The sequence below is a fragment of the Dermacentor albipictus genome, chromosome 9 (assembly GCF_038994185.2).
Source record: "Dermacentor albipictus isolate Rhodes 1998 colony chromosome 9, USDA_Dalb.pri_finalv2, whole genome shotgun sequence".
NCBI classification, from domain to species: domain Eukaryota; kingdom Metazoa; phylum Arthropoda; class Arachnida; order Ixodida; family Ixodidae; genus Dermacentor; species Dermacentor albipictus.
The window spans coordinates 99,891,741-99,916,412 of NC_091829.1; the positions used below are offsets into that span (position 1 = coordinate 99,891,741).

General features: G+C 49.2%; 1 protein-coding gene across 1 annotated transcript in view; it reads left to right on the top strand.

Moving 5' to 3' along the window:
- The first annotated feature begins 7,398 nt into the window (after nucleotides 1-7,398).
- The window catches only part of LOC139049560 (uncharacterized), a 34,593-nt gene continuing 17,319 nt past the window's right edge, over nucleotides 7,399-24,672 (top strand). The window contains exons 1-2 of the mRNA XM_070525101.1: nucleotides 7,399-7,553; nucleotides 12,368-12,688. The gene's annotated coding sequence lies outside the window, so the exon portion shown is untranslated. The remainder of the gene's footprint in view (nucleotides 7,554-12,367; nucleotides 12,689-24,672) is intronic.

Consider the following 24,672-nt stretch of genomic DNA (forward strand, 5'->3'; position numbering starts at 1 on the left):
TTGCAAGTACTCGCCATCACTCTACACCCTACACTACTGTGTGTTGTAACCAATGCAGTCTACATGGACGTTCCGACGTTTGTTTTGGAAATGTGCACAAATGGGTGCGTAATGTACGTTTAACTCACCGCTCTCTTGGCTGTGTAAACTCTTTTGTGGCGTGTTTTCAATTGCCGCGCATCATGCAAGCATGCTAGATGGCGTCTAGATGTAATGAAAGTGTCATACTGGCCATGTCAAGTGGTTGCCTCAATTTTGAAGTACTAAGTGTGAATTTAGATTGCTGCTTTTAATTCTTTCTTGACTGTTTCCCAAACCCCCTTTATTTTCATAGGGAGCCATTGTTCTGTAAAGTTGTGTTAAAAGTGCATCGCATCAACAAACTGCGTCACACACTGTGTTGTTTCTGGATTTTATTTGCATATTTATGTTCAATACCGATGCTATTGTGAACGCACTAGGTTCTACTGTTACGAAGCACGTCACGTGATTCCGCTGTTGCTTTTTCGGGATCGTCTGAAGCTAGTGGTTAAACTGAATGTTCAGTCTACCAGCCATTCCAGCATATTGTAGGTGCATCGTTTATTCACGCTTGACGAAACTCTGTTTGCACTTCAATTTGAATTCACATTTGTTAGAGAAAGTAATGTCACACAAAGAACGTGTTTAGCAGCATCTGGATCCCTAGTATAATGTCAGTATCAATCCATGAAGGAAAGCTTTAAGCACGCTTAAGCTTCGCCTTTAGGAGTGAAACGCCTTGGCGTTATCGGGCCCCGTTGAGGCAGATACCGACACCGGATATTGGCACGTGGTAGTGATGGTGAAGAAAGCAGCAAAACTGCGAATGGCTAAGCGATTGTTTTATTGCGCGAGTTTGTGCCCTCGAAAACAGGCTACACGCAAAGCACAACGATAGCTGCGAACGCAGTCGGTGATTGTGAAATATTTATCAGCGGGTCAAGCGCGTCAGCCTTTATACATGAGCCATCGAACGTTCCAGAGTAATTGCTGGGGCCCACGTATCTTTCAGAAAGTTGCATGCACAGCATTGGCGCCGCGCATACATGAAATCAAATTACACAAGGTTCGGCGATAAGAGACAGCGGATAGAGCCATCGATAACATCACAGAAACTTCCGATAAATGCAGGCGCGTCCTGCGCTGAGCGATAACAGTTGTTAGACGATGAAACGTGGTCATTCGATAAACAAGTACACGTGTCACTACCTCCGTAAGAAGCTAGTTGGTGCTGATTAGTGAGAAGGCCTTCTTTAAAGGTATGTTGTTTTGAAGCGAATACGAAGACAACCCTCGTTTAAATGCCCTAGGGATAAGGTCGGTGTTCCCTTCCAAACACTTGACGAGTCCTTTTAGCCCCAGGTCTGCTCGTTGGTGCTCAGCGAAGTCTTCCGCGTTTATTATTCCAGGGAAGGCGTCGTCATCATCGTCGTCTTGCGGCGGCGGGTCCATGGGGGTGCGTGATAGGCAGTCGGTATCAGAGTGTTTTTGTCCGTACTTGTAGATCACAGTGATGTCATATTCTTGCAGTCTGAGACTCCACAGCACCAGGCGTATTGAAGGGGCGGGTAAATTCGCTAGCTGACACAACGCGTGATGGTCGCTGACGACTTTGAATGACCTACCATATAGGTGAGGGCGGATTTTGCTGTAGCCCAAATGATAGCGGGGCATTCTTCTTCAGTTCTAGAATAATTGCCTTAAGCTAATGACAGCGACCGGCTATAGTAAGCCATCACCCGTTCAAGCCTCACTTTCCTCTGTACTAGGAAGGCACCGAGGCCTGGGCTACTGGCGTAGGTGTGGATTTCTGCATCGGCGTCCTCGTCGAAGTGGGAAGAACCGTTGGCGACTGCACGCGCCGTTTGAGTTCCTGAAATGCGTCGACCTGCGGCATTTCACCCTTGAACACGACATCAGATTTATTGAGATGTGTCAGCGCCTCAGTGATGCGTGAAAAGTCCTGGATAAAGCGCCTGTAGTAGGTACATATGCCAATGAATCTACGCACTGTCTTCTTGTCGACGGGCTGCGGGAACTTTGCGATTGCGGCTGTCTTCTGCGGGTCAGGGCGGACTCCAGATTTGCTGATGACGTGGCCTAAGAACAGAAGCTCATCGTAAGCGAAGCGGCACTTTTCCGGCTTCAGAGTGAGCCCTGATGACGTGATGGTCTCTAATCCTGTCGCAAGCCACCGAAGGTGATCATCAAAATTCCCGGCGAAGAAGACGACGCCATCGAAGTAGACAGGACAAGTCTGCCACTTCAATCCTGCGAACGCCGTGTCGATCACGCGCCGGAAGGTTGCCGGCGGCGAGCACAGACCGAAGGGCATAACCTTGAACTCGTAGAGGCCGCCTGGCGTGATGAAGGCGGTGATATATAAGGCGGCGCTGCCTACCGCAGCGCCATGAGAAGGCGCGCGCTTGGAGCCGCCCAAGGGGGAGGAACAAGAGGAGGGAATAAACGCAGAGGATGAGTAATGTCTCCATTCCTGTCGTACTGAGTAATATGCACGATATAACATAATTGGCGACGAGGATTTAACAACCCATGTGCTACCGGCTTGCCCTTCATCTGTGCTGTCGATTGCTGCATATCATCCTCTACGATGAGTATTTCGGCGCTACAACCGCCACCCCCATTCCTGTCATCACCCGGAGACCCAGTCATCCCATGGGAGCAATGGATTCAAGCGTTCAAGAACTACATGGTGGCGTCGGGCGCCTCCGACCTACCTGCCATGCGTCGGAAGGCGATTCTGCTCAACTGCTTGGGCTTGGAAGGACAACGCATCTTCCAGACTCTCACGTCGGAGGACGACCCGCGCTTTTTGGCTTCGAGCGCCACCGGAGGGACGTTGACGACTCCTGACCCAGATGAGTTCGGCTGCGCTGTTGCGACACTTGAAAGTCACTACAAGAGCTCTGTCAATGTCACCGCAGCGCGTCACCGTTTCCGTCGGCGTGCACAAGCCCCAGGTGAGACTGCGCTCGATTACATCACCGCGCTACGAGGTCTCGTAGGAGCGTGCAACTTCGGTGACTTGGCGGACGACATGATGCGCGACCAGCTTATAGAAAAACTACTAGCGAATACTTGCGTGAACGTCTTTTACTGGAAGAGTCTTTTACGCTTTCTCGAGCCCTTACCATTGCGAGACAGCGTGATCAGGCGGCTAGAGAAGCGAGAACTTGCACGACATGAAGCACAAGTGCATCACGTTAAAGACACAAACACGTCAAATATGAGAGAAAAGCACTGTGGCACGTGCACGTGCTATAAGACGCCAACTGAAAGTCGTCGAGCTCTGAAAGAGCAAGAATGTTATTGTTGTGGCTCTTTGGACCATCTGGAGAATAGCGCTCACTGCAAAGCTAAGACACATAAGTGTCGCAGATGTGGAAAGACTGGCCATGTGGAAAAGGTGTGCAAGTCTTCCGGAAAGTCTGAAAAGAAAATCCAGCATGTCACGGAAGGCGACGCAGATGCAGCTGATACGGACGATCACATAAGTGTTTGTCACATCTGGAGCCGTAAGAAGGAAATTTATGCAGTGTTGGAAATTGAAGGAATTCCCGTGTCGTTCCTGATTGACACTGGATCATCGGTTCCAACCCTAGCCGAAGAACATTACCGACGCCATTTCGATACTGCATTTCCTCTGACATCAACATCCGTCCAGCTCCTCGATTATTCTAAGTCAGCAATTCCTATAAAAGGATGTTTCATTGCTCCAGTTTCATTTCATGGCCGATGCACTTCTGTCCTTCTGTACGTTGTGTCGGGAGGAACAACAATTCTTGGTTTAGATGGTATCGCGGCTCTGGATATGAAGATTGAAGGGTCACCTCTCAGGTGTCTGCTAATGACGCAAGAAACGCCTGTGCTCCCTCATGAATTACGTTCCGAGTTCGAGCACTTGTTTGAAAAGCAGCTAGGAACTGTCAAAGGTTTCACTCACAAGGTCAGAGTTCGCGCATCTTTTCAACCAGTGGCCAGCAAACTGAGACGACTACCACTCGTCATTCCTGAGCAAGTCTCGGCAGAAGTACAAAAATGAGGAGATCAGGACATCATTGAGCGCGTCGATTCTTCAGAGTGGGTCTCGCCAATTGTCGTAGCCAGAAAAAAGGATGGCTCGATTCGCATGTGCGTAGAACTACGAGAGCCAAACAAAGCTATAGTAGTGGGCATTTTTCCCCTGCCACAAACTGAGGAACTTTTGAACAGCTTGGCTGGTGCACAGCGATTCTCCAAGCTAGATTTAGCTTCTGCATACCATCAGTTACCACTAAGTCCAGAGAGTCGTGATCTTACGACGTTTGTAACCCACGACGGACTATTTCGCTTTAAGAGGGTGTGCTTCGGACTGGCATCGGCACCGTCAGCGTTTCAGAAGATGATGCATATGATCCTCCAAGGATGCAAATGCGTCTTGTTTTACATTGACGACATAATCGTGTACGGACGCTCCATAGAGGATCACTTGGTCAATTTGCGCACTGTTTTGAAACGGCTCTCTGATGCTGGCCTCAGGCTCAAGTATAAATGTGTTTTTGACGTCACAGAGTTGACTTTCCTAGGCCATGTTGTCAGCGCCAAAGGGTTATTCCCACTGATGTCATCTATCGAGGCGATAACAAAGGCACCATCACCTACAAATATTAATGAACTTCGCTCGCTGCTGGGACTCGCAGGCTTCTACTCCAAGTTCATCCCGCATTTTTTTTATCTTGTGGAGCCAATGCGTGTTTTGCTTCGAGGAAACGCGCCTTTCGCTTGGACTGCGGCAGCCCGAACCGGCTTGGAGCAGCTGAAAACGTTGATAACATCTTGCGAAGTTCTTCACCTTTTTGATCCTCAGTTACCCGTGTACGTTACAACTGATGCCTCGGGATATGGATTAGGTGCTGTACTGCAGCAGGATAACGGAACAGCACCGCAAACTGTCGCGTTCGCCTCACGCACTCTTCAACCGCATGAACGGAAGTACTCGATCGGTGAACGTGAGGCCCTTGCCTGCGTCTGGGCCTGCGAGCACTGGCACGTTTACCTGTGGGGCCGACCTTTCATCTTGCGGACAGACCACGCTGCTTTGGTTACGCTCCTCTCAACGAAAGGCACAGGTCACCGTCCGTTAAGGATTGCGCGCTGGTCATCACGGTTGATGTGCTACAACTACATCATGGATGGAATACAGGAAGGGTAGCGAAAACGTCGTGGCTGACGCACTCTCCCGGCTGCCCGTGCAGAGTTTCATCCATGATGCACCCGAAGGAGAATTTATATGTCTCTTGTCCCCAGTAGTTACCATGCAAGAGCTTCAAGAAGCAAGTGCTAGCCATCAGACTATCTCTCAAGTTCAGCAGTTTAACACTACTTCTTGGCCTGACAAGAAATTCTTGTCAAAAGAGCTGCTACCTTACTTTCACGTGCGATCTCAACTCTCTGTTGTTAGGGACATTCTTTGCCTGGTGACAGGATTGTCGTGCCTTCAGCTTTGACCCGCCGTCTTATGGATCTAGCTCATGAGTCACACCCAGGAATTAGTCGTACCAAAGCTCGTCTTAGGGAGTCATATTGGTGGCCGTGCATGGATAATCACATTGAAGAACTTGTACGCACGTGTGTAGCCTGCCAGTCATGTGACAAATCAGCACGTACAACTGGAGCCCCAATGCAACCCGTCACTCTTCCCGAGAAAGCCTGGGACAAAGTTGCTGTCGACATTGTGGGACCTTTCACGCAAGCTCCAGCTGACTGTCGATTTGCCATTACGCTTATTGATTATTAGAGCAAGTGGCCAGAGGTGACTTTCGTACGCGATGCGACCACGTCTACAGTGACCAAATCCCTACTTGAACTTTTCGCAAGAGAAGGATATCCACGTGGTATCGTATCCGATTATGGACCACAATTTTCTTCAGTGAATTTCGAAGATTTTCTCACAGAGCGCGGAATCACCCATTACTACTCTTCTGTGTATTACCCGCAAGCTAACGGTTTGGTGGAAAGCTTTAACAGGGTATTAAAGTCCTATATTCTATTAGCCCCGTGAGAACGTCGTGAGAGAAGAACAGCGATGTTTGATTACCTACAAACATATCGCTGTACGCCTCATGCGACTACTGGTGTTGCACCCACTATTCTTCTTCATGGACGCCAACCTCGCACCAGACTTGACATTGTGGGATTTCCTGACAAATGTTTCACCAATGACCCTTCATGGGCACTACAGCAGTTGAGAGAACGCATCAAGAATAAGCAAATGACTTCGAAGCGCTACACCGATCAAAAACGCGGTGCCAAGGAACCCAACTTCGCCGTGGGTGACTACGTGCGGGTTAAATTACCTGCAGTTCATGGGAAGTTATCTTCACAGTTTTCTGTGCCCAAGAAAATTATTGGAAAGCGCGGACCCGCCTCTTAAGCTCTTGGAAGATGGGCGGGTGTGGAATGCTTCCAAATTAGCGGCCGTTCACCCTGAAGCTATCAGCAGAATGAAATTAGGTACCACTGCTGTCATGAACTGGTCACCGGCATCCAATCACTCAACTAGTGCGGCTGTAAGCCATTCGTCACAACCTGGCACACCAAGCGCTGATAATTCACCCCTGAATCCTGAACCACCTGCTGCAGGGCGCCCGCAACAAGCTTCAGGTAATTTGCCAAGATGCGAAGAGCGCGTGAGTAGAAGCGCCCGCAACAAGAAGACACCAAAGAAGCTGCATGACTACATCAGGAAGTAACGGACAATTTTTTTTTTCACGAGGGGATATGTTATATAAGGCGTCGCTGCCTACCGCAGCGCCATGACAAGGCGCGTGCTTGGAGCGGCCCAAGGGGGAGGAAAAAGAGGAGGGAATAAACGCAGAGGATGAGTAATGTCTCCATTCCTGTCGTACTGAGTAATACGCACGATATAACAGGTGGTTCTTTCTCGATACCTCTTCTCGACTTCTATTTGCCAGTAGCCAGTCTTAAAATCCATTGACGAGAAGTATTTTGGGTTGCAGGGTCTATCCGCGCCATGGGGTATACGTCCTTCATCTTGATCTTGTTCAGTCGACGATAATCGACGCAGAAACATAGGGTTCCGTCCTTTTTCTTCCCCAAGACCACAGGCGATGCCCCCTGGCGTTTCGACGGCAAAGCCAAAACTGGGATAAGCGCACAATCTTTTCCTCTTGTTTTTCAGTCTTAAAGATAGAGATGCACATCCTTTAATGTTGGATTTATCGTTGAATTTTTTCAAAAAGTATGGGCATAGATATGTAAATAATTTTCTTCCTGTGCAGCAGTGCCTCTGCACGTTCCATCGTGCTTACGGTTTGAAGATGAAAAGAAATGCCGCTCGTGGTGTTAAGCTGCTCGAGCCGCGAGGCCTCGCAGAAGAAGAAGATCTATGCTCGCGTCCGGTCGCGCATTTGCTGAGCTCCGCACTGCTAGCGTTCTTTTCACTGACAGCCATGCACTACCTGCCACGTCTGCGCAAGATCGTCACCAGAAAGAAGAAGCTAAAGCCCCAGGTGAGCGCAGTTTGTGCTATCCGTCAGTCTGCACTTCTCAGAAGGCTCAGAAGGCTGCCCTTGATGTGCGGCAGCTCAGCTGAAATTTCCTCGTCGCTGACGATCGAAAGGTTTAGGCCCGCCGTGCCCGAAAGGTTTCTCGCACAACACTGCCTAGATAAAGACGTCGCGTGTTCCTGCAGAACTCAACGGATCTGCTGACAAATTTGTTGTGATCATAGGGTGCGCGTAACAAAATGTGTACCTTGTCGGCTAAAGGTTACGATTTACCCTTAACGATGTTCCCGCTTTCCGTTTCTAGGCTATTGGAAGGTAGAAATCTATTTCAAGAAATTATTTCGAATCTAAAGCCTAGTCCCGCAATTCTCAGTTCAGAAGAGAAGCCATTTGGCATCGAAACGTGTAGTGGAATGGAAAATGACAGCTACAGCGATGAGACGCATGAAGGCGGCAGCTGGGAACGCGCGCGGCTGTTACCATGGTTACCGAGATGGAGCAGCGCTCCGCCTGATCCCAGAGGCCATGTTCGTGCCATAGAGTTTCGAACCAAAATTACTTGAGGGAATCCGGCGCCACCATGAGAACGATGGTTAGTTGGTTAGTACATGGTTTTGTCTGATCTTCGTTTTGTATCTTGAGACGTTCTTGAGGCTTCATTTACTACGTTTTATATGCCTTTATTCGCCGACATTTCAACGCAATATATATTTCTGCGCGCTAGCGTAACTGGCCACCTCATCAAATCAGTGGTGTCTGTCTGAGGTTGCGAAGCAAGCGAACGAGGAAGGCGCCTGAACGTGAAGCGAATCGCGTGCGGGGGATAGTACGATGGAGCGTGTCCAGCGCGCGGCAAAGTACCGCCACCTAGAGGAATGTGTAGGTAACGTTGAGCAAAGTTGGGATGGAGAAACGAGGCGAAGCGTCGCGCAGGAGGAAAGTAGGTGGAGGTGGAGTTCCTACAGGTTTTCTTGTGATGCCCACGTACCGGGGTCGTCTACTCGTAACATCGTACTTGCGCGCTGTGGCTGTGTGTACGAGTGAAAGCGTCCGACGGTAAGCTGACGATGGCGGCTCAATCTCACGTGCGCATTGGGAGGAAGCGCGGTATCTCGTGGTGCGCATGGCACCATGGAACGGTGGGAGGGGAGGGAGGGGAGACGTTGTACTTCGGCCGTGCGTAGTCCACGGGCTTTATTTCGAAGCGATCTGCTTTGGGGGCACAGTCTAGGTGGGCCGACGGCTCGGACCTTAGTGTGTGCCGTGTTCTTACCGCTCAGTTTACGATGAAGTGACAGATATCACGAAGGTCACTTCGCTCACTGCTACTGCCGTGATTCCTCACGCCAGCGTTTTGACATCGAGTGTCCGCGGCCATCGAGTATGAATGTTCATGCTTGCCTGTGCGCGCTGACACCGTGCTGGGTAATTAAGATAGTAAGCGCATGTTCACAACGGTGAGTTTTACTCCAGCGGCGGTTGCGTATGGCGTGGTCGTGCGAGGCCTGTCTTGAAAACGATCTACGATGCGGACAGTGTATGTACCAAGGCGAGCGAGGGCGGATAGCGTCGTGTGCCGTATAGCTACCGAGTGCGCTGTAGCACTAAAGCTTCCCCTTCAGAGGAGGCTTTCTCACGGCCCCAACTCGGACACCGCCTATTAGAATACATGTAAAACTCAGAAACGCTTTTCTAAAATACGCCCCGGGCCAATATATTAAAATTTGCGGCATTTGAGAAAAAATGTCGAATTCTAGTGACTGTTGCAAGCGGAATTGCGATTTATGGTCTTAATTTCTTACTATGATTCTTATGTATTTGTGGGTGTAAATATGGAAGCCCGAAGCGTACAAATTTGTCCCTCTACTGCAAGAGCAGATATCGGCGCTCTGTAAATCACATCCATCGTAACATTCAAAGCGGGAAAATTTGATACATATAATTTGTCTGTCGCGTCCGGTCCTGTAGAACTGTGATGCGAACGAAAGACTGATGCCACTTCCATGTAGCCACGTGCCCAGAAATTGGTATGCGTGCCTAATCCTTCATTTAGGTGTGCTTTAGTGGCGCTCGCACCTCTGCTTCAGTGTTTTAGGTTAGCCGTAGGCGAACAGAACGCACGAACCGAACTCGCAAGCAACTGTTTTTCAATAGTTAGCCGGGAAAATATTATGCCATCTTGTTTGTGAGGTCATTAGTGACCTCATTACATCCGCTTTCTACTTCCCTGCTTCCAGGAACTTCGCCAAAGTCGTGCTCACCTGGCGGTTCTCTAAAATCTACGATTCTGTGCTTTAGTGTGCGGTAATCAGTTGTTTCTAATTACTTCTACTTGTTCCAGATACTTCAGTAACTCAACTTGTAACAAAACGCATGCTCTGATATCATATATATCATGAAATCCATGAATTTTGTGCTGTGCATTTTTTCGTATATTTTTCTAAATTATTCCGAATTTGGTCCCCGGCCGTTTCAGTGGTATCTAATTAATTTACGTTATTCCAGACACATCAATAACTCAAATTGTGCTTCGATATCATATCTTTAATCAAACCCGTGAATTTCGTATTGTGCTATCTTTATCTACTTTTTCCTCATTTATTCTGAATTTCCTACTCGGTCGCATCGACAGGTGAACCAGAACTGCTGTGCAAGAAACCAGAGTGTCATTCGATGCTCGTGCCACTAAAAAGGCCCGTGTTTATTAGGCAGCCAGGTTTTATTCCTGTTCCTTAGTGATGTCACAGGGCCGTCCACACCAGGGCTTGACCACAACAGAGATAACCGAAGACACTACAATGACTTACGGGAATTTCTTGAACGTTTTCGCAGGTTTTCCAACATTGCTGCTCAGAGTAGTGGTGCATTTGAGAACCATTTGAAATACACAAAATTTGTCAGCTTTAGATGTGCTATTAGATGTGATACAGAATTGCAATGTTGTTTTTGATTGTTGAGTTACAGAGCTGTAAACTTGATAGACTGGTTTTCGGGAAGTTTTCAATTGTCGCCAATTTTTATAAATCCGATGTTCTAAATAAAGAATCCGCTTCTAACAGTAATTAGATTTAAACATTTACTTTATTCTTAGAATTGTTTTACAGCCTACGGGTAAGCTTTAGCTTAGGGGCTCCTATGTAGATATATAGGAAAGGAGAAATCGTTTTTCTCGGCAACCACTGCACGATATTTGATTAAGCTTGTTGCATTTAAAAGAAAAAGTTTAAATTTTGCTTTATTCTTAAAATGGTGTTACAGCCTAAGGGTTAGCTTTAGCTTGGGGGCTCCTATGTAAATATATAGAAAAGGAGAAATCATGTTTCTTGGCAACTACTGCACCATATTTGATTATGCTTGTTGCATTTAAACGAAAAATTCTGTAATCGGAACGAAAGGAAGAATCTCGGCAGGTCGTTTATGGACGTGGAACACTTGATTAACCATTGGTGATCCAAATTATTGCACAAATCCAATGCCTATGCTGGAAAGCGAATCTTTCGGGAAGGGGCTAATTAAATGCTGTAATACCAAATGCGATGTGAGTTGCGTTCATTCTGATCCCATCCACTGCCTAATCTGAGCAATGCTGATGCTTATATATAGCCAAAGTGAAAACCCTTATTGACTTCATACCATGATTATGCTTATGCAATGTACGGTTCATAAAGCTAAGCCGAAATGCAAACACCACTTCATGCAAGTGCGCATTGAGACGTTAACGCACTGGTGCCACGACGTGAAGACGAAGTTTGATGTTTGTTGAGGATAAAATTGTGAAACGAGGGATTTGCCGACAGATCTAAGACGCGAAATACAGTGGTATGGTGGAGAATTATTTGATGGTTCATTACTGCAACTGTGGCCTAACGAACACTGGCGGCCATACTTTCCCGCGCACGAGGTCTCGCGCACACGTGCTCTCGGTCACGTGTTACGTGACGTAACACAGGCACCTATAGTCTGAAAAAGTCACCTCGCTTTCACACCAGGGAAGTATGCTCACGACTGTGACCTAGGTATTACCGCGATAGCGTTAGGAGCCCCGTGTCGCAGGGAATCCGGTACCGGCGTCCCGCGTCCAGCGCCTAATTAAGTTGTTCCGAACCACGCATACCCAACCACGCAGGCTCTTCATGCAGAGCCGAGACGTTACTGAAGGAATTGAATTTCTCCAAGTAAAACGCGTGAGGAAAAGTCGTAAAGTACGACTTACTCCAAACCAACAGACGTGGACAGCGTCAGATTGTAATTTAAATATGCGAGAAAACATAATCCCGTTGCGCGGAAATTAAACTCAAATCCGTTTTCCAGTTTTTATCATTCAAAAAGCGGCGCGCCCGGTTCCTTGCAAGGGCATCCAGATGGCGCTCGCCTACGCGCATCTGCGGCCCATGCAAGGGCCAGCGCTTTTACCAGAAAAGTAGCCTTCGTGCATTGCTTTCGCTGCCAGCGTTTGCGGGTAAACATTATGGCTACATAAGCTGAAGCATGAGGAGCAGTCTGGGATCTTTGAATGGTATCACGTTCCACACTTAAAGGCGAAGCTTAAGCGCGCACCAAATTCTAGAGCGTAGACGGTTATGCCCGATGCCAAAGGTCCATCCCGCCGTCAGACACGTAATTGTTTAAGTTTCTAACTGCAGGCTATTTGAAAAGACAACAGCATCTGTAGAAACGGTCAGCCAAGTCTAGAGGGGGTTGAAAAAAGTGTTAAAAAAAACCTTGGCTCTAAAGTGATGTAACGGTGCCAATGCGGTGGTATAATGGTGACGACTATGCGTGGTCGTCATTGTCTCGGTTTCTGTCCGACGACGCAGCTGACGAGGCCGCCCCAGCCGCTGGACTTCTACACGGAGAGGACCAGAGCCTCGATGGCATCGTGTGCGGCGCCCATAGAGCCTTCGCGGCCCTTCGAACATGGACTGAGGCGCCAGATGATACGCGAGCGTGTGGCCGCCGCGGTAGTCGTGCCCGAGGAACTGCGCCACTGGGCCGATGACTTTCCGTGGCGCCGTGCGATGTACGCGGCCATCGCCGCGGCGGTCATCGTGGGCGTGTGCGCGGCGGCGCTGATCGTGGCCCAGAAGGTGGAGGTCGAACCGCGCATCTGCGACGAGGACTGCATGTTGTACACCAAGGTTCGTGTACAAAAAAAAAGTCTATGGGCACTTTGCTGAGCGAAGCTGCGTTAAGCGAAATACTATCTATGGATGCCCCTGTAGCTCTTGTTTGAACTGTTCTGCGGACGGACACCGCCGTGGACGTAAGCATGGGATGCAATCACAGCAATATGGCTGAAAGGTTTGTCGCCGATGTGCGCACACCCCCACGCGCATGTTCTCGCTCTCCCATGCGCCCAGTCGCACAGCGCTACTCGCGTGGCGGCTCCTCTCCTAGTTCCCCTCGCCGGTGATCACCGCTTTCCTGCGTTCACCACGGACTGCGCCCGGACATTCATGAGCCACTAAAGGCTTTCGCCTTAGCATGATCACCTTCGCGGAAATACGTGCGACGAAGGGTTTTGTGCTGTAGCTGATTCCACATTGAGAGAAGCGCTAAGTCCACGGGCGACATTGCAGGCCTGCGAGCGCTTGTGTAGCCTTCAGACTTGTGCATGTTTTCACCGTAGTACGGGCGACTCCATTGCAATGTCTCAGGGGCTGTGGCACGCACTGAGCATGAGGATGAGGTCGCCCGGTCGCGGCGGTCTATTTCTATAAGAGGTAGAGTGTAACGAGGTTGACGTAGGCCGATGCTTCGTACGCGTCGTCAAGAATCCCTGTGATGGTCTTAATTTATTCGACACTATGCTGCTACGGTGTAAGGCATAGCCACTGCCTTGCACTGAAATGTCACCGAGCCTCATGAAAAATATTTGATTGACGCTGAAAGTTGCCAGGCGCCCCCAAAGTAATGTTGTACTGCCTTGGCTGCGCCAATTATTTAAAGGGTGTCGTAATAGCGGAAATATAGCAATAGGAAGTGTTCTGAGAGGCATTTTTGGAGAAGCGAGCTAGCACCACAGGCAGTTTCCCATTGCCTTGACCAACAGCCGTAATGGATGTATCTTCATAGAGATTACGTGATGTTCACGTCAGTGCCCCTGCCTACATGTTTCATCCTCTGTGTCCTACACTCTTATTGAAGTTCTTTGTAGTTACAACATAGTTTTCTCAGCATTCTATACCGTGGTAGTTCAGTTGGTAAGGGTAGATGTGATAGCGTTACCGACTAAGCAAAGTAGCCACTGTTGATAATGAAGCTCAGCTAACAATTCTAAATGCAGTTAGCACCGGAGGAAACAAAATTTGTACCCTATTACTGATATATCTAATCCACTCACGAATTTCGCACCGGAACCTCGGCGTCGGTGTGATCTCACTGATTTCAAAAGTGGAGCTCGGCCGTTTTGATGCAGGGAATGAACTCGAAACGTGCTTAGTTCACTCTGTAGCTGTTTTACCATAAAAAAGCAGTTAATCTTTACTGAGAGTGAAATAATTATGCACGAGGAGATGCTGTCAAGACCCCCGACGTCCCAGCTAGCTGTTGTGGAACTTTTTTTATCGATCTTTCTCTCTTGGTGATAGCTGATGTTTCGGAAATCCGCGAGGGTGATATTTTATTACAGCTTCAGTTACACTCCTCTTTAGTGCCCCTTCATTATCGTTAGTTTCAGAATAACAAAACAAACAAAACGAAAAGAAAACCAAAACAAACCCAGATCAGTGCACTTCACACAATAGTTTCCCCTCAGTGCATTAGAAATTACCACGATCCCCGTATCCTTCGCGGCAGCGGTGTCTTCATGGAGCTTCTTTAATTATTGTTGCTGCCGCATGAAAGAGCCACCAACAATGTTTCGCAACGACGTCTTCTTTGCATAGGCAGTGTATAAAGCCGGTACATGCTTCTTCAGAACGGTTAGTGATATGCGCAAGTAATTATTATTGTACATGGGAATATCCACTTCAGTCATCGTAGTGAAAAAGTTGGTCCCCATGTGTGTTATCTACGACCAACTACGTTTCTAATTCGTATTCCAGTGTAGCCAGTCTTCGGATGCGATGTCTCGGCGCTGAACGCAGAGTATCAGAGGTATTGATTGCGATAGCAATTATACGAATGCCTCAGGCGCATTCACGCCGTCGCCACTGCCGCCGTCGTTGCGACGCAGTCCCACTCACGGCGCATGCGTGGCTCGCTCGCGGAGATTTCGAGAGTCTCCAAACACGTGGCGTGCGTTTGGCTGCAAAAACAAAGAAGCAAGCGAAGTGGACGTCCCGTCACCGCTACGCTCAGTCGCCGAGGTCGCAGAGCAAGGGCAGGGGTCTGGCTCACGCTCCAGGCTACTGTCAACTGGCAACGCACAGTCGATAGGCAAACTAGCGTTTCTGCTCATCTGCCGTGAGTGTGAGCGCTAAACTAACGATGTACCGCAGTCAGGCGGGCAACCTTGGTGTCACTTCGAGTGAGTGCACTTCGCCGTTAGTGGCACTCGCAGGCTGTGAAACGGAAAGGTTTAGTGACACTTGCTGTGGCGTGGACTGGCCACGGAATGTGTTCGAGGAACTCACTTCGTTGCATTGAAGTGTGTAGCCTGTATGGCAAGCCGTCAAGGATAAGTGAATAAATGCTCACAGGAGAGTCATCACCAATTCTAGGACCACTTTTACCGCGTAAGTGTATACCATTACACCCCCCCCCCCCCCGCCTTATGCATTTGTCGTGTTCGTGGGCAAAAACTCCCTTTCTTGGGCGATGCCGGAGGTACTGCCATCGTAGGCGAAAATTGAAGTGAGAAGTGCGAAAATTCATTCCAACCACATACAGTGCATGCCACATGTTGCGACAAAGACGATCATTAAACACGCCTGGTGTCAACATGATGGATCATAGGGCAGTCGCTAACATTGGGAGGCACAGAATGATTGGTAACCACATCCGCCTGTAACACTTGGTGAGACGTCAATGCCCATATAAATATAAACTAAAGTGCAGGTTTGTGACAGCACAGTCTGTAACGCAGAACGTGACGTCACTACATTACATATATGTAAACAGAGCCCGGCTAGTAAGGAATTGCATTTGTGTTCTGACCGTGCTGTGGGAAAGCCACGTATAGTGAGGATTGCTGACGAGCAGCGCGCATGCGATGAGTGGCGAAGAAAACAGAGCGAAATTGTGAACAGCGGCGTTGTGCCTGTGCCACGTATGAACATCTTGTCCAGGATGCTTAGTGCAAGCCTAGCATCTTAGGGGATTACATTACATTTGCCATTATCCTGCTTAGGGCAGGATAATGGCAAATGTAATGAAGTCGAAAACGCTGCCAAGCGACGAACCTACAATGGAATCAATCGTTTCGAGGGTGCAAATATAAAGAAACCCACCGTGGTTGCTCAGTGGCTATGGTGTTGGGCTGCTGAGCACGAGGTCGCGGGATCGAATCCCGGCCACGGCGGCCGCATTTCGATGGGGGCGAAATGCGAAAACACCCGTGTGCTTAGATTTAGGTGCACGTTAAAGAACCCCAGGTGGTCAAAATTTCCGGAGTCCTCCACTACGGCGTGCCTCATATCAGAAAGTGGTTTTGGCACGTAAAACCCGAAATATCATCATCAACCATAAAAAATTCTCAACGCCCGAATTTTGATTTAGTTTCTGTCTGGATTTCTGTCTGGATTTAGAAAACGACGGTCTACAGAATTAGCACTACTCCATCAAAAAGAGTTTATTTTATCGCAATTTGAAATTAGAAACATTGTCCTTGGTATTTATATTGATTTCACTAAAGCATTTGATTGCATCCTTCGCTCTGTTCTTCTTGATAAGCTTGAAACCTACTGTATTCGAGGGCACTGTGGAAGCCTTATAAAATCTTATCTTGATAATCGCTATCAATATGTTGAAATAAACAATAGCCGCTCAAATTTGAAGCATATCACCAGAGGCGTTCCTCAAGGTAGTATTCTTGGCCCGTTCCTGTTTATCATATATGTAAATGACTTAGTAAATATCTATAAAGATGCGAAATACGTAATGTACGCAGACGACGCCAGTATATTTTTTTCGTCACCTGACTCTAGTAGCCTTGAGAATAAAGCTAACACTGCTCTGAAAACTCTTCATGTATGGTCAAAACAAAACTGTCTACAAATCAATATAAACAAAACAAAAGCAATAATCTTTAGGCCAAAATCTAAGCAAATAACCAGTTCCATCAACCTTGTTTATGACGATGTAAACCTAGAAATTGTAGATAGTTTTAAAATACTTGGCGTTATTTTCACACAAAATGTGCTTTGGGACATGCACATAGAATCGGTATTGGGCAAATTATCTCGTGTAGTTGGGATGATGGTGCGGCTGAGACCTCTTTTACCTTACAGAATCAAGGTTCTTATTTATAACACCCTATTTTTTTCTACACTTTATTATTGTCTGCTCGTGTGGGGTACCACATCACATACAAATCTAGAAAAGATACATATACTTCAGAAAAAATTTTTGCGAATACTGTTTAACCTGCCTTACAATGCCCACACATCAGACTTATTTCAGATAGCAAATGTAATACCCGTTTGTAACCTTTATAATTACAAGTTAAGTCAAGCTTTCAAACGGGAGGTAAAAGAGAACTTAAAGTTTCTTCACGAATTATCTAATCTCACCAGGAACACACATTCTTACATTACAAGGTGTACGGAGCAGTGGAAGGTGGTCACTCCGCGTGCCAATTATTCTACACAAAAGATATCATACACACTACCAACACTTTTAAATTTGTTTCTGAAATCAGGTCTTGACATTTATATAACTGGTGTACGAGCTTTACGTGAACATTTTGTCACTCAATATTTCTTAAATAATTGAAGAGCGTTTTTCAGATAAGTTGTGTTTTTGCGTTTATATTTGTGCATATTTCACATATAGTCAATTGTTATGTATATATATGCCTCCTGTGCAATCGCTGTTTGCCTTGTAAAGGAGGCTGCGGGCTCTAGTCAAGTCGCTTGCCCAAAGCGATTTTTACCCGCAGTCTCCTCCATCACTGATGGAAATAAAGAAGTTATTATTATTATTATTATTCGACTATGGTTCGAGGTTAAGTGCATTTCGCTATTCTCGACTCCACTCTTTGTAGGGACTCGAAGTAGTGGCGCAAGGCAAGTCGCAAGTTGTTAAACATCTTTGGCTAATAATTAGGTAAAGTGCAGGTGATGTGGTTTTGAGAGGAGTTTCAAGCCACGTCGCAATCGGCAATCATAGTAGGTATCGTTTACAACTTCGGATTGAAGGAAGTTTTTTTTTCTAATGCGTTCAAATGTTATGCGAATATTTTGGTAACTTCGAAGAGCCACCTTTTCACGTTCACGCTCCTTTCAGCGTTTCTCTTTCACGTTTCGCTACGCGAGACGAACGCAGCAATCACCAAACGCGAGTTTGTGACTGTAGCTCTCTCAGCGAGACTTGCTGAATTCGAAGTTCAGCAGACCACAGCTTAACAAGAGATCAGTTTTCACTTGCGCTCACAGTGATTCGCACCGATGCGAACGAGGTCAAGCTTTTTATTGATGACAAATGTTCGGAGTGCGAACAGATGAATGATTATCGGAATGCTGGAATATGAGGCTGCGAACGGCTCTGGCAGCACATTGCGTGTACTCCACCTTAGCCTGAAGTGTCTTGGGAACTGAAAAAAAAAAAACGAAGGCTATACGGAAGTTGCTGTATCAAACAGATAATCTGTAGCTGCACCTTAATACCTCCTCATCAACGTAGAATGCTGCAACATCGATGACAATCGACGTCTGCTCTTGTCGGTGCCCCAGGATAGCGGCTGTAAAATGAGTCGTCTTCGTTGACCGATAAGCTCCAAGATTCTGGCAGCAAATGCACTTTTGTGCGAGACATGAAGAGACATGGTTCGTATCGTAACTGCCTGCCACAAGATGGAGCCCGAACTGAGCGCATGCTGAACGGCCCACTCTTCGTCGTCTTCAGGCCCACGCTGCGCGACGGGACCGCACTGCGCTACATTGTCGATCTCTGCGGTGGCCTGGCGGCGCGCACACGTGACCTGCTCTCTCCAGCCGAAGGTAGTGCACCGCAAGCATGGCGCCCAGACGAATGCGCGGTACCGCGTGAGTGCACTGGAAACGCCACGAGAACAGTCAGCCTAACGTACAATTTTTGACATCAGTGAGGCCAAAAAGAAAAAAAGAAAAAGCTTGAAATCTAAGTATCGACGGATTCCGCCATTTCGACCAAGTTGAATTTGTAGTACATTGCCTGCTTGCATTGGCTCAACACTAACGGACTTGTTAGTGCGCTTACAATATTGCTACGGGGTATGCTCCCACTGACGAAGAGCTGAGCAGGAATAAGACGAAGACGACGATTTAGAAGCTAGCGCGGGCTGTTGCCTCTTGGCCAAGCGCAGCGTATTTTCCTTGTAAATATATTTGTACATAGCTTGTCGTCTGCGTCTTTCTACGTAACATATTTGGTGGAGGTGGACGTTCCCTGTACCTCGTCACGGAGCTTCGCAGTGGCCGGTACGTCGAGCCTACCTTCATGGCTCCCGGCGACGCCAACCCGACTCCACCGGCTCCGACACCTGCTGCCACTTCGACGACCTACATCACCCTCTCCGCTCCCCGTGATCCTGGCGTATTCTCGGCAAAAGATGGGGAAGACGTCGAGGACTGGCTCAGCCTTTACGAACACGTCAGCCGCAATAACCGGTGGGACCCCACTATCATGCTCGCCAACGTAGTCTTTTACCTCGGTGGCACACCTCGAGTTTGGTTTCGGACGCACGAAGAGGAGCTCACCAGTTGGGATTCGTTCAAGCAAAAGCTCCGAGACTTGTTCGGCAACCCCTCCGGTCACAAACTTGCCGCGCAGAAGGCGCTTTCCGGCCGTGTGCAGACGTCAACAGAGCCCTATGTCACGTACATTCAGGACGTCCTGGCTCTGTGCCGCAAAGTTGATGCACACATGCCTGAGTCGGACAAGGTATCCCACATCCTCAAAGGCATTGCCGATGACGCCTTCAACTTGCTCGTATTCAACAACGTCGCGACGGTGGATGCTGTTCTCAAAGAGTGCCGCCGCCTGGAACTCGCTAAAAGCAGACGTATCGATCAGCAGTTTGCCCGTCTGCCCAACACCCCAGCGACTTCTTCCTGTGCCGACGCTCCTCGTCCCAACACCACCGGCGATATTACCAAGATCGTTCGGCGTGAGATTGAGGCCGCCTATCCGGCTGCCTTCGACTCCAGCCCCACCAACGCACCGGCAGTCACGGTTTCCCTGATCCAGGCAGTTGTCCGCCAGGAGTTCGAAAACATGGGCCTTCACACCATCTGCTCGGCCCATCACCCTGATACCCATCCGGCTTCTTCGATTCCGCCCCGTCCCGCATCGTCTTACCCACCACGTTTCCGCAACCCAGCTGAATGGCGCACTGCTGACGACAAGCCCATTTGTTTTCACTGCCGTCGCATCGGGCACATTTCTCGGCACTGTCGAAGTCGCTGGACTTCCCCGACCCGGTCTGCTTATACTGCCTATTCCCGCCCCTCGGGTGGCCCTTCTCGTACTTATGCCGCACGCTCCGATAATGCCGCCACTGACTCTCCTGCGCCGAACAGCCCCTATTCTCGTTCACCTTCGCCCCAAGGACGACAATCTCGCTCTCCCCAGCCCCGTCGCTCCTTTTCGCCGACTCCCTTCGGATGCCGCTCCCAGCCGGAAAACTGAATGATGCAGCGCCTTGAGGTGACGCTGCATTGCTCCCTACGCCGCCAAATCCTCCACTGACGTTGCCCACTCATCTGAACCTTCTTGACGTGCAAGTCGACGGTGTTCCTGTATCTGCTCTTATAGACACTGGGGCGCATTTGTCGGTAATGAGCGCGGACTTTCGTACCCGCCTGAAAAAAATAATCACGCCCGCCACGACGCTTGTTGTCCGTGTCGCCGATGGCGGAACAGCCCCCGTAATTGGTATGTGTGCCGCCCGCGTCTCCTTCGCCGATCGCTCAACAGTCGTGCTATTCACAGTCATCGCCCACTGTCCCCACGACATCATCCTCGGCTTAGACTTCCTCTCCGCACATTCTGCTCTCATTGGTTGTTGCGCCAGTACTCTCCACCTTGACCTGCCTGTTCTGGATCCCGCTGAACCACACCCCAGTCGCCTCAGTTCCGTCGACTTTGTTCGCTTGCCACCTACGGCACTGACTTACGTTGACCTAGTGTCATCCCCACCAGTGCCCGACGGTCACTATATCGCGGCTCCTCTACAAGACGTTCTCCTTACACACGGGATCACGGTACCTCATACCGTTTTATCTATTACGGCTAATTGCGTCTGCCTGCCAGTGGTCAATTTTGGCTTGACGACACAAGTGCTGCCACGCGGGATGTCTCTGGCCCAACTTTGCTCATTCGAAGATCACTCAATAGCATCTATTGAGGTAGACAGCAATTCAGCCGATCCTCCTCTACCATCTCAGTCGACAACTTGCACCATCGCCGACTTACAGAAAATGATTGCGCCCGACATGCCGTCCGAGCACGCTCGTGAGCTCTACCGCGTTCTGCTTTCCTACAACGATATTTTTGACTTTAACGATCGTCCTTTGGCCCAAACTACAACTGTTAAACATCGCATTAATACCGGCGATGCCCCTCCTATTCATCGCCGCCCGTATCGAGTGTCACCGGTTGAGCGTCAAGTTATTCACGCTGAAGTTCGCAAAATGCTGGCCAATAACATCATAGAACCGTCATGTAGTCCATGGGCGTCACCGGTTGTACTGGTAAAAAAGAAGGATGGTTCATGCCGCTTTTGCGTGGATTATCGGCACCTTAACAGGGTTACCAAAAAGGACGTGTATCCCCTACCTCGGATCGATGACGCCCTTGACTGCCTCCATGGTGCTCGCTACTTCTCTTCTATTGACCTCCGCTCCGGCTACTGGCAGATTGCTGTGGACGATCTCGACCGCGAGAAGACTGCTTTTGTAACTCCGGACGGTCTTTATCAATTCAAAGTAATGCCGTTTGGTCTATGTAACGCTCCTGCCACTTTTGAACGCATGATGGACTCCCTTCTTCACGGTTTCAAATGGTCCACATGCCTGTGCTACTTGGACGACGTCATAGTATTCTCTCCAACGTTCGCTACGCACCTCGAGCGCCTCTCGGCAGTCCTGGACGTTTTTCGTCGCGCCGGTCTGCAACTGAACGCATCGAAGTGCCAATTCGGCCGTCGCCAGATTACCGTCCTTGGGCATCTCGTTGACGCGAACGGAGTGCAACCGGACCCAGGCAAGATCCATGCTGTTACGCACTTTCCTGTTCCGAAGTGTGTCAAGGATGTGCGCAGCTTCATCGGCCTTTGTTCCTACTTCCGCCGTTTCGTGAAAAATTTCGCGGCCATAGCACGACCACTAACCGAGCTTTTGAAAAGAGACGCCCCTTTCCAGTGGGGCGTTAACGAGGCCTCTGCATTCTCGCATCTAATCGACGTTCTCACAACGCCCCCCGTTCTGGCCCATTTCGATCCGTCTGCGCCTACCGAAGTTCGTACTGATGCCAGCGGTCACGGAATTGGCGCAGTACTGGCACAACGCCAGCGCGGCAACGACCGTGTTATCGCTTACGCCAGTAGGCTCCTCTCACCCGCGGAGAGCAACTATTCCATCACTGAGCGTGAGTGTCTGGCCCTAGTTTGGGCGGTTGCGAAGTTCCGCCCATACTTATATGGCCGACCCTTTTCCGTTATCACAGACCATCACGCGCTTTGTTGGTTATGCTCATTGAAAGACCCTTCAGGAAGACTTGGTCGCTGGGCCCTACGCCTCCAAGAATATTCGTTCTCTGTCACCTACAAATCTGGCCGACTACACAAGGACGCTGACTGCCTGTCTCGCTACCCGGTAGACGAGCCTGACGACGCCGACAGTAGTACTGCCGACAGCATTTTCTCTGTGTCTGCCTTCGTTAACATCGCCGATGAGCAGTACCGAGACCTATCGCTGCGAGTACTCATCGAGCGTCTGCGCTCTACACCTACCGACGCATCCGTTCGCCGATATGTCCTCCAGGGCGGCATTCTGTACCGAAGGAACTTCCTCCCTGACGGATCTGATCTTCTTCTTGTCGTGCCAAAACATCTACGACAGACTGTGCTCTTTGAGATGCATGACGCACCTACTGCAGGACATCTTGGCGTAACCCGCACGTACGACCGCGTCCGCCGCCGCTTCTATTGGCCTGGTCTCGCTCGCTCTGTCCGACACTATGTTGCTGCCTGTGATACCTGCCAGCGTCGGAAAACACCTCAGGTGCTACCTGCCGGTCATCTCCAGCCGATCACTGTCCCTGTGGAACCGTTCTTTCGTGTTGGATTAGACCTCCTCGGTCCCTCTCCCACGTCATCCTCTGGGAACAAATGGGTAGCCGTCGCAACTGACTACGCCACCCGATACGCTATCACGCGGGCTCTCCCTACCAGTTGCGCCACTGACGTCGCGGACTTTCTCTTGCGGGACATTATCTTACTTCATGGCGCCCCGCGACAGCTGCTCACTGACCGTGGTCGTAACTTCCTCTCGAAAGTTATCGCCGACATTGTACGTTCCTGCTCCACTCAACACAAGCTGACTACCTCATACCATCCTCAAACCAATGGCCTGACAGAGCGGTTAAACCGTACTCTTACCGATATGCTGTCAAAGTATGTTTCCAAGGACCACCGCGACTGGGACATTGCGCTTCCTTACGTCACATTCGCTTATAATTCTTCCCGGCACGACACCGCCGGATTTTCTCCCTTTTTATCTGCTCTACGGTCGCGAACCGACCTTGCCCCTTTACACGGCACTTCCTCCTGCTTTGATCTCAACAAGCGAGTATGCGCGCGACGCCATCGCTCTCGCCGACCATGCACGCCAGCTTGCCCGTGCTCGACTGACGGACTCGCAAACCACTCAGCAGCGTCAGTACAACGCCCGCCACCGTGACGTGCAGTTTTCGCCTGGTGCGCTCGTGCTCTTGTGGTCGCCCTCTCGTCACGTCGGACTTTCACAAAAGCTCCTTTCGCGATACACAGGGCCCTACCGCGTGCTGCGCCAGGTGACGCCTGTGACTTATGAAATTGCTCCTGTGAGCTCAACCTCGTCATCTACTCTGCCGTCTAGTGATGTCGTGCACGTCAGTAGGCTCAAGAGCTACTACACTGCTTCAGAGTCCAGCCTTTAGTCGCTCCGGGACGGCGCTTTTGCCGCCGGGGGTAGTGCTACGGGGTATGCTCCCACTGACGAAGAGCTGAGCAGGAAGAAGACGAAGACGACGATTTAGAAGCTAGCGCGGGCTGTTGCCTCTTGGCCAAGCGCAGCGTATTTTCCTTGTAAATATATTTGTACATAGCTTGTCGTCTGCGTCTTTCTACGTAACAATATTTATATTTTTGATGGTGGAAGTTCTGGTACAGGGTAGTGCACATTTCGCTGCGGCTGTTCCAAAACAGGTTTTGCACTAATCAGTGCACTATTACTGCTCAAATTTTGCTGAAACATGGCGTTTTGGAGTCTACAATGTTTGGTATAACACTTCCCACAGTTAGTTGCCAATTTAAAAGGAATATTTGAAATTTACCTTCACCTATGCGGATGGGAGCTGCTGCCGTGATGGCGCACGCATAACGTTGTGTTGCCGCCTGCCTGCAGCAGCTTAGAAAGTAGGATTTCTTGGAGGGCAGTTGTGTGTGGCCCGCTCCTGGAAGAGCCCTAAACGTACCTATTATTATCAATGCTTCACATTTCAATGCGAAATGTTAATTTGATGAGCATTCTCAGGGTACTTGACGCATTTACTGAGGTCTGTCTGTCGGTCTGCCTGCCTGCCGGCCTGCCTGCCTGCCTGCCTGTGTATTTAGGCGTTTACCCGAGAACGTGAGTCGTTGGGTAGTACACGGCTAAATTAGTGTCTCACTAAGCTGCTGCGGTGAGGGAAAAGGGTTTCATACCAACCATTGGACCGGTAAGTGGTACTGCACATGTGCTGCTGTTCAATGAACCTCTTTGTTGCCAACCTAGAGCAG